Genomic DNA, 10,345 nt, shown 5'->3' with positions numbered 1-10,345 from the left:
CCCACCCTCCCCACTGCTCCCCACCCTCCCCACTGCTCCCCACCCTCCCCACTGCTCCCCACCCTCCCCACTGCTCCCCACCCTCCCCTGTGTGAGTGTTGGTATAATGGAGAGGTCTTTTCTAAAATGCCTGCACCCCTCCTGTCTTCCCCTTCCCTACCTTTCCCTCTATCTCTCTCTCCCTCTCTCTCTCATGGGCTCATGGGCTGCGGGCAGGGCCTTATTCCGTCAGCCCCGGGGCTTCTGTCGGAGGCTTGTTCCATTTTGCGTCATGGCATTGAATAGGCAGACCCCACACTTAACTCCCATAGAGCATTAGGCTGGGCGGGCAGGCGTGTGTTGCAGGGTACCGCTGCCCTGTGTTCACAGACTGGTAATCTGATGGCCCGGTTTATTTTATGTAGCCCTCCTTTGAAGAAGAAATGTCTATGGGCTTTTTGTTCAGCTTGTACTGCCAGGTCAGAGGTGCTCCCTTTGGTTACGCTCAGGAAGAAAAATATTTGCCCTTATGTTTTTTTCCATATTAGTATGTGTGTGTGACTGTGTGTGGTCAGGGACACTTGTTGGGTTTCTCTTCCGATGATTTGATTTGGCACGTTGAGATGAGGGGTACCGAGGGGTGGAGTCAGTCGCTCAGCTCTGGCATGGCGTCTGAAGGGGGATGGTTGTTGTACAGGTCACCCCTGGGGCCTATCTCTGCCCTGCTGACCGAACCCCTGCCCCCTCAGCTCACGGAGAGGCCTTCACAGGGACACTCCGTCCGCTAGGGAGTTATAATACACACAGACAAACAAGTTTACCCACACTGGTTCATGCACACAAGCACACACTCGCTCTCTCGCTCTCTCTCGCTCGCTCTCTCTCTGATGTTCAAAGCTTTCCAGGGGTTCTCTTTAATGCAGTTTGAGAAGTAAAGTTCAGGAGTGGCACATCAGCAGTGCCACCCTCTCCTCCAGCTCTTTAAGGCTTGCCTATTAAAACTCACACACCCACCTATCTTCCTCTCGTCAGCTGGTTTAAATAACGTGAGTAAAACAAACCTCCCAGAACCCATGTTGAAGGAGCTCAGCTGGTATGAAATAACTGGACCCAAACAAATAGTTATCTGAACAACACTTATGGTTTGTATCTAGCTACTGAGGAAGTACATGAGGGCTGACCGTATCCGTGTCGTCCAAATTAACCTCAACCTCCGTTACTACCTGTACAGCCACTGGGATTTTATTCATGCCAGAGTTCAACTGAAGTGCGAACTGAGGGGCTATCGACGTCAACTTGCCATGGAGACTGGGGATGTGTAACAATTACTGTAAACGTGGGAGAGACACGATACTGTGTTGATATCAAATGATTCCCATGTTGTGAAATCCAGACGCTGTGTCCTGAACGACTCCGACACGTTTTTACATTGTGGACAATCACTTTGACCCAGTGGGCCTGATACCAGCGCTGGTTGTAGCCAGCCTTGTGTGCTTCTCTCCCTCTCTCCCTCCCTCTCTCTCGCCTTCTCACCCTCTCCCTCTCTTTCTATTTCCATTCTGTTCTCTTCTGACTCAGCTGTTTTGTAGGAAACCCCATTCCTTTGAAGAGCGAAGAATCTTTCATTACTCGACCGAGGGGAGAGAGAGGAAAGGAGATGATAGGGGGAGAATAACGGGTCCATTGTCTGCCCCCCCTCTTGCCCCCTCTCCTTCCAATGATAATGGTCCTGAGCTAATTACAGAGAAACGCTTCAGCAGGTGTGGAACTATGCACCTGGGGATGGAGTTGGTGTATATGTGTGTGTGTGTGTGTGTGTCCAGAATTCCCCATAAGGGTAGTAAAACAAGGACAATTTGACCTTGTCAGGACATTTCACTGGTTCCCATGAGGAAAAAGGCTAATCTAGGCTTACGGGTTAGGATAAATGTTACATTTTAAATGTTAGTTATTTAGCAGACGCTCAATCTAGATACAGTTGGGGCATTCATCTTAAGAGTAGAAGTAATGGAGTAGCTATCTGCAAAGTCAGTGCTAAAATGAAATTACAATGGGGGTTAGGATTAAGAGTTTAGCTGTTTGTGGTGATATTAAAACCTTGGGTTTCATAGGACTATAGCAACTTCTGTCCCACCTTGGTTGTCAGTCATTCAGGGTTGACTGTCTCTCATTCAAGGTTGGTTGTCTCTCATTCAAGGTTGGTTGTCTCTCATTCAAAGTTTGTTGTCTCTCATTCAAAGTTTGTTGTCTCTCATTCAAAGTTTGTTGTCTCTCATTCAAAGTTTGTTGTCTCTCATTCAAGGTTGGTTGTCACTCATTCAAGGTTGGTTGTCACTCATTCAAGGTTGGTTGTCACTCACTCAAGGTTGGTTGTCACTCACTCAAGGTTGGTTGTCACTCACTCAAGGTTGGTTGTCACTCACTCAAGGTTGGTTGTCACTCACTCAAGGTTGGTTGTCACTCACTCAAGGTTGGTTGTCACTCATTCAAGGTTGGTTGACACTCATTCAAGGCTGCTCTGAGAAGCCAGGGTCCACTTTGTATGCTGGAGCATTTTGCCACTTCTTCCAGTATACAATGTATATGTGCAGGTACACTGCCTTAGGAAAGTATTCAGGCTCCTTCACGTTCTACATATTGTGTTGTATTATAACTATTTTTTTTTTGTCATTCAGTCTATGCACAATACTCCACAGTGTTTCCCAATTTATTAATAGTACAAAATCATGTACATAAGTATTCAGACTCTTTGACATGACACCTCAAATTGAGCTCAGATGCATCCTGTGTCCTTTGATCATCTGCGAGTTGACTCAAAAACTTGAATTTGACACCTGTGGCCAATTAAATTGACGGAACATGATTTAGAAAGGCACACACCTGTCTGTATAAGATTTCACACTTCACAGAGCAAGTTAAAGCATAAACCAAGCCATGAAGTCAGAGGAATTCTCTATAGACCTCTGAGATGTGTCCTGGTATAGACTTGGAAAATTCTCCGTAGACCTCTGAGATGTGTCCTGGTATAGATTTGGGGAATTCTCCATAGACCTCTGAGATGTGTCCTGGTATAGATTTGGGGAATTCTCCATAGACCTCTGAGATGTGTCCTGGTATAGATTTGGGGAATTCTCCGTAGACCTCTGAGATGTGTCCTGGTATAGATTTGGGGAATTCTCCGTAGACCTCTGAGATGTGTCCTGGTATAGATTTGGGGAATTCTCCATAGACCTCTGAGATGTGTCCTGGTATAGATTTGGGGAATTCTCCATAGACCTCTGAGATGTGTCCTGGTATAGATTTGGGGAATTCTCCATAGACCTCTGAGATGTGTCCTGGTATAGATTTGGGGAATTCTCCATAGACCTCTGAGATGTGTCCAGGTATAGGTTTGGGGGAATGTCTAAAACATGGCTAAAGTATTGAAAATTCCCAGGAGCACGTGGGCTACATGAATATGAAATGGAAGAATGTGGAACAACCAAGACTCTTCCTAGAGCTGTCTGTCTGACTGAATGAAGTAACCAGGCAAAAACAGCCTGGGTCAGAGGGAGGTGACCAAGAACCCAATGGCCACTCTAACAGCTTCAGAGTTTCTCTGCAGAGATGGGAGAACCTGCCAAGGACAAACATCTCTGCAGCACCATCAATCAGGCCTTTATGTTAGAATGGCTAGACTGAGTAATAGTCATATGAAAGGACTCTGAGTGTGAGGAAAAAAAATCCTCAAACTATTAGACCCAAAACAGTCTTACAATCAATTTACACATAAACATTAACTGAGTACTAAAACATGGTGTGGGAAACTCAGCTGTCAAAAGAGAAGCTCTCGTATGTGGTTTTCTGGTGAAGCCATGTTGTCGGTGAATAACAAATAGGCTTCTATGAAGATACAACATTCATAGTTATTGTCCTCACAAGTTAGAACTCACAACAAAATGGTTGCAAAGATGGATTGGGGACTGGTGTTATTCCAACTCCTCTTTTACATATGTTATTGTGTTACAACATTAAAATAAAATAGATTTTATGAGAGGTTTTTGCCACTGATCAATGCACAAAAACTCCATAATGTCAAAGTGAAAACTAAAATCAGCAAATGGTTCTTAAATACAAATATTAATCAAAAAAAAAAATAATGATTACATAAGAATTATTTCCTTTTGACGCACCTGAATGAGCTATGGTCAAACCAATTGTCTGTAGAAGGCATAATTAATTGAATGTAGCTCCCCTGTGTGCGTTTAAGTAGTTTCACAAGATTTTAGGTTTAATAGACCTGTGATGCGAACACATCCCTGCATGTTGAATTTATCCTGTCTAGTGATGATTTCAACATGACTTCGACCTTGCGACCTGTAGGTCACTCAGAGATGCGCCGTTTTCAACTTAGTCCGTTAGGGGGAGTTATTCAACCATATGACGCACAGGTTAGACTGTGGATAATTGATTCTGACTGCAGTGACAATATAGAGTAGGCCCAAAATGCATCCTGTTTAGTAGTGATCTCAACATATTTTTAACATAATGCTGCCTGTGGGACACAGCGTTGTCGACTTGGGTCGTTAGGCGCGGTGCAATAAGATCCACAGAGGTATTCCACAGCTGCATGCACAGTTTCATGCAAGCTGCCGATTAGCTTCTTTTGCAAGTTATCCTGCTGGATAACATGTGCGGGGGAACTATTTAAATATCTGTTCAGTACAAAAACGTCATGTTTCTGCCTCGCCCTGAGTCTGCATTATGGGGAGTTTTTATTTTTTATTCACTACCAGACAGGATGCACTTTGGCATTGTTTTGGACTGTTCAGCTTGGTCGCTACGATTGAACTGAACAAGCTTCAGCAAGTCGTGTGGGGGGGTTGGCTGTGCATGTGGAAGGGCCTTGTGAAGAAGCTGTTTCGAAATCGGCACATTCCAACGTTATCCAGTGGCAGCATTATGCCAACAACATGCTGAACTTTTATTGTGGAGCCTTTTATATCAAAGGCTAATCAGTGTTGTTGTGTCATGTTCTTGAAATAGTATACAGCTACATATTACCCTGATCTTCTTGTGGTTGCAGTGGTGTTGCATTACAGAGTAATATTGCAGTTGTGTATTGGGCCAACTTAGTTGTTATTCAGAAACGGGAAAATAAAACTTTAAAGTTATAATAAGGAAGCTAATCAAATATATATTTTTTAATATATGATAATTGGGAAGTAGGTCTAGACTCTTGATGCCAGTTATGATTTATAAAATTAAGATTATTGACATGGAATAAATTCTTCAATCACATCTTATTTGCCGAGGGGGAGTATGTCCCAAAAAATACACGGCTCAAAGAAATTAAGGGAACACTTGAATCACACATCGGGTCTCGATGGACGAAATATATTAAAGATCAAAATCTTTACTGTACATTGTGTCATTCGTTGAGAACAAAATGACGTAACAATGGTCAAACAAAACAAATCACTAACTGATTGAGGGCGGGATTCAAACTCACACCAAAAATCAAAGTAAACAATTGAAATCACAGACTGTTCCAACTTGTGAATTTTATCACAGCAACTCATAATGGGACTCAGTAGTGTGTATGGCCCCCACGTGCCTGTATGCACTCCCAACAACATCTGGGCATGCTCCTGATGAGACGACGGATGGTGTCCTGGGGGATCTCCCAGACCAGGATCAGGGCATCAGTGAGCTCCTGGACAGTCTGTGGCGCTACCTGGCAGCCTTGGATGCACCAAAACATAACGTCCCAGAGGTTCTCAATTGGATTCAGGTCTGGAGAACGTGAGGGCCAGTCAATGGCATCAATGCCTTCATCATCCAGGAACTGCCTACACACTCTGGCCACATGAGACCGGGCATTGTCCTGAACCAGGAGGAATCCAGGGCCCACTGCACCAGTGTAAGGTCTGACGATGGGTCTGAAGATTTCATCCCGGTACCTAACAGCAGTCAGGGTACCATTGGCTAGCATATGGAGGTCTGTGCGACCCTCCAAGGATATGCCTCCCTAGACCATCCCTGACCCAGCACCTGCACGGTGTTGGGCTGTGAGCACAGGTCCCACTATAGATGTCGTGCTCCTTTTTGTAGGGCTCTGGCAATGCTCCTCCTGTTCTTTCTCACACAAAGGAGCAGATACCGGTCCTGCTGTTGGGTTGATGCCCCTTCGGCCCAGTCCAGCTCTCCTCATGTAACGACTTCTGGTATCTCCTCCATGCTCTTGAGACTGTACTGGGAGACACAGCAAACCTTCTTGCAACGGCACGTGTGGATATGCCATCCTGGAGGAGCTGGACTACCTGTGCAACCTGAATGGGCTGCAGGTACCGCCTAATGTTAACAGTAGTGACAAGTAGTGACAGAGAAGAATCAGTCAGGAAGGATAAGGAGAGAGTAATTATCTTTGGCCACCACCTGCAAAACAATTCCCCTTTTTGGGGGTTGTCTTGCTGTTGCCTCTCCAGTGCACCTGTTGTCACTTTCATTTGAACCAAAACGGGTGACATTGATTCACAATCACTTATGCTTCCTAACTGGTCAGATTGATATCCCTGAAGTTTAATTCACTTGGTTTTATACTGTGATGATTACATGTTCCCTTAATTTCTCTGAGCAGTGTAGTAAATTCATCATCTCCTTATCACCAGTCTGATTAAAAAATGAATTAAACTTTTACCTATTGCATTCATTGTACCACGTAGGGCCTGGGAAAGCTATAATGTGTGCTATATCAGCTTCTAGGACATCTATTTTCTAGGTTTATAATTTTTGTGGACAGAAAAAAGTGACTTTGACCGACGGTACCAATATGTCATGATTTAACAAAATGTGATGGTTGCTAAGTAGTCATGGAATCCAATCAAACAACAATTTCCAGTGTGGTGTCCCATCTCCCCCAAAAATGTATAAACATTTCCTTCACTTCACAACCAATGACGTTTTAATTCTCAGTGAACCTCCTGTGTGTCCCTAACAAAATGCAGGAACCATGTCTGATGAAGTCGCCTTCAAGTAAATATACCACAGCAGCTTCAGAGTCTATGCATTAACAACATAAGAGTCTCAAGAAAACAAATCTGGGGTGTGAATTTGTGCATTTTCACACAGGTTTCATTAAATGCACAATAACATACAAAATCCAAGACACTAGTTTTTACTTGCAAATGAAATGTGCGGCTGTTGATAAGGCCTGAATTCCAAGCGCTATATCTGGCAAAACAAGGTATTGCTCATCGCCTTAGTTAAAAAATACTAGGGTTATGCAGATCTCATCATACTGTTATCCGTGATCGTATCTGGTTGTTACATGTGATACTGGCAATCGGATATACACATGATTGGAAAACCTAGAAGAGGGTTTTAAAATATGATAAAACCAATACTTGTGTGTGTTATTGTTCCATCATTTACAGCGCTTATCATTGATGTTCCTTTACTCCACAAACATGTTGATCGCTTTAAAATGACCCTGGTAGCTCAAATGGCCAACGCACATGTCTTATATGTACCGCATATTTATTTTCTAACAGCTAGCCTATGCCTCAACATTTACAAATTTACGTTTCCATTTTTGATGTCACCTTCTGATAGTCTGTTGATTGGAAAACATTTGTAAATGTCGTATAACCCGGCGCCATTTTAACGAAGTGCGCATCCGGAAAAAAAAGACATTGTCTGGCTCTTGTTGAACACCATCCCAGCTACGTTAATGTCAGCTAGAGCCCAAAAAGCCCTGGCCCTTGTGACGCCCCTGTTATTTCCCCCTGTTATAAGTGGTTTTAATGTGTTGCTTCAATTTGTTTCTCTCTGTCAATTTCCTGTAAAAGTTATTGAGCGGCAGAAAAATAACAGTGAATTTAAAGAATGATAGTACATCTGATAAAACCGTTGCCCTATTTCTTTTGGAGAATCCAATCGTAGCAGCAGGCTCAATGAGGACTCCCACTTGTGTCTTTACTGACAGCAGAATCCTTCAGTTGAGCGCTGTAGAATTCCACGGCGTGTGAGTGACGTGAGAATGGTTTTCAGTAACTTCATCTGATCACCGATAATGACATGAAATAATCAGATCATATCCGTTTCCTGCAAGTTGCTCATATCCGTAATGATATTTGTTTTGTCTGAGTACTCGGCACATCCCTAGATAATGCCTTCCCTACAGAAACACATGCTGGTTGGAAGCATCATGCTATGGGGACTGGGAGCCTGGTCAGAGAGGTCATTAAAGAAATATTTACCCAGAGTGCACAGGACCTCAAACTCGGGCGAAAATCTATCTTTTAGCATGACAGTGACCTGTAGCACACAGCCAAGACAACACTGGGGTGGATTCAGATTTGAACCCCACTAAACATCTGTAGAGGGGCTTAAAAATCACAGTTCACTGAGGCTCCCTATCCAGTTTGACAGAGCTTGAAAGGTAGAATGGGAGGAACTGACCAAAATCTGGTGTGCTAAACTGATAGAGGCATACCCGAGAAGACTGTTAGGTATGCCTCTGTGATTACTGCTGAAGACACTTCTGCAATGTACTGAATAAAGGGTCGTTATATTATGTACATTCGATTTTCTGTTTTGCACTTTAATTTGTTGATTAACTTTGATTAGTCACTGACAATATATCACAAACCCCTGAGAAGACATATTGCTCTTAAAAAACGGGTAAAAAATAAAGCAGTAGAAAGTGATGCAATGTCATACCCATGGTACATGTCTCATATACCACACCAAACAGCATTCAGGATTCCAACCACCCGGTTTATAAGGATTTGTATACCACGGGTATGACGACACAACTGTTTACGGTGCTAGTTGTGTTGGTAACCAGTTTATAATAGCAATAAGTAGTTTGGTATACAGCCCCTAGCCATGTTACATGGACCATACACCTCACTCCCTCAAGCCTGGGGGGGTGACCACTAACTGGGCAGTAACTAAAAGGTTCAAAGGATGCCACTAAAGGATGCAAGAGCATCTTGTTCTCACATCATTTGAGAAAAATGGCTCAGGTGTTGAAAAAGAAACCCAAGGCCACACACAGTTGGAGGGTTACAGAACTTCATCAAATCTTGGTGTCACCAATATCTCAAAATCTACGAGGCCCCACTTCCATGCCAATAGCCTGTTTGTAAGGGTTACCAGCATTTTAAGGGCAAACAACAAATGTAAGCCCCATGGAGTTCGCTGAATGGCATCGGCACTTAGACTGGAATCGGGTGCTTTAGTTAAAAGAAGGATCTCATACCTACGGTACAATGGAATGGTGGATAGTCAATGATATTGTGCTGTTTAGTTTCCACTGTTCCGGGGGTCCTGTTTTTTTTCCCTTAAAAAACCTGGTTGCCTTGACCAGGAGTCTGCAACATGGCCGTAATTCCAAAAGTCTAGCAAGGCAGTGACCCCAAACGTATATTGAAAGCCACAAATAAATGGTTAATTGTTCACATAATCAACAGTTTGCAGTGGAAAGGTTGAAAGGATTCTTTATGGAGGAATGGTTTATGATCCCTTCCATTGTGGTCTGTTAACCACATTTAGAAGAGCCTCAGTGTCCTTATCCTTGCAAGGGAACGGTTTACACAAAACATCTAATGTTTTTAACTTAAATCCATAATTTGAGAAATGTCATTTTGGTTCATTCCCTTGAATCATTAATCAGTACAATATATACCACATGTTGGAAAATTACAATATGCTATAGCCAATTACCTTTTTTTACAGCCTTTTTTTGCTCATCTTTATCTAGGTTGCCAACAATTGAGGAGATAGCTATATTTTCTATATACATCTGTGTTGAATTACTGGAAAGTAAAAAGAAACAACTCACACTCACTCATGCTCACTCTCGCTCATACACACACACTCACTCTCACTCATACACCGCACTGAAATTCAAATGAGTGAAATGACACAATCATGTGTTGATAAATTCAACCACAGGGATTTTTCATAGATGATTCACAATCTATAACTGACTTTAAGCAATGGCATTGTGTGCGTGTTTGTTGATAACAGCTGAGTAAGAACTGGGCAGCACACGATCCCACACTCCAGTTACAGACGGCTGTGATTATGTAACGTCTTTCAGTCACGGGACTATTTTCACGCTTTTTACCGTAAAAGAGTTCAGCTTAGAAGCTGACCAGAATAGAGGAATAGATTTGGGTATGAGCCAAAGCATTAGAGGAAAAAACACATGCACGGCATTTTGAGATTTGAGAGCACTATGACGTCAGTGAGTCATGGGAATGTTGAGGATGCTAAACGGAAGATGTGTAGGGTCCTAAGTTGACAAATTGGTCAACTTTCTACCCTAAGCACGTTCACTAGGCTGATGAAGACCAAATAATTTGGGGAAACAGCT

Source organism: Esox lucius, chromosome 20 (genome assembly GCF_011004845.1).
Source record: "Esox lucius isolate fEsoLuc1 chromosome 20, fEsoLuc1.pri, whole genome shotgun sequence".
NCBI classification, from domain to species: Eukaryota; Metazoa; Chordata; class Actinopteri; order Esociformes; family Esocidae; genus Esox; species Esox lucius.
This window is presented reverse-complemented; position numbering follows the sequence as displayed.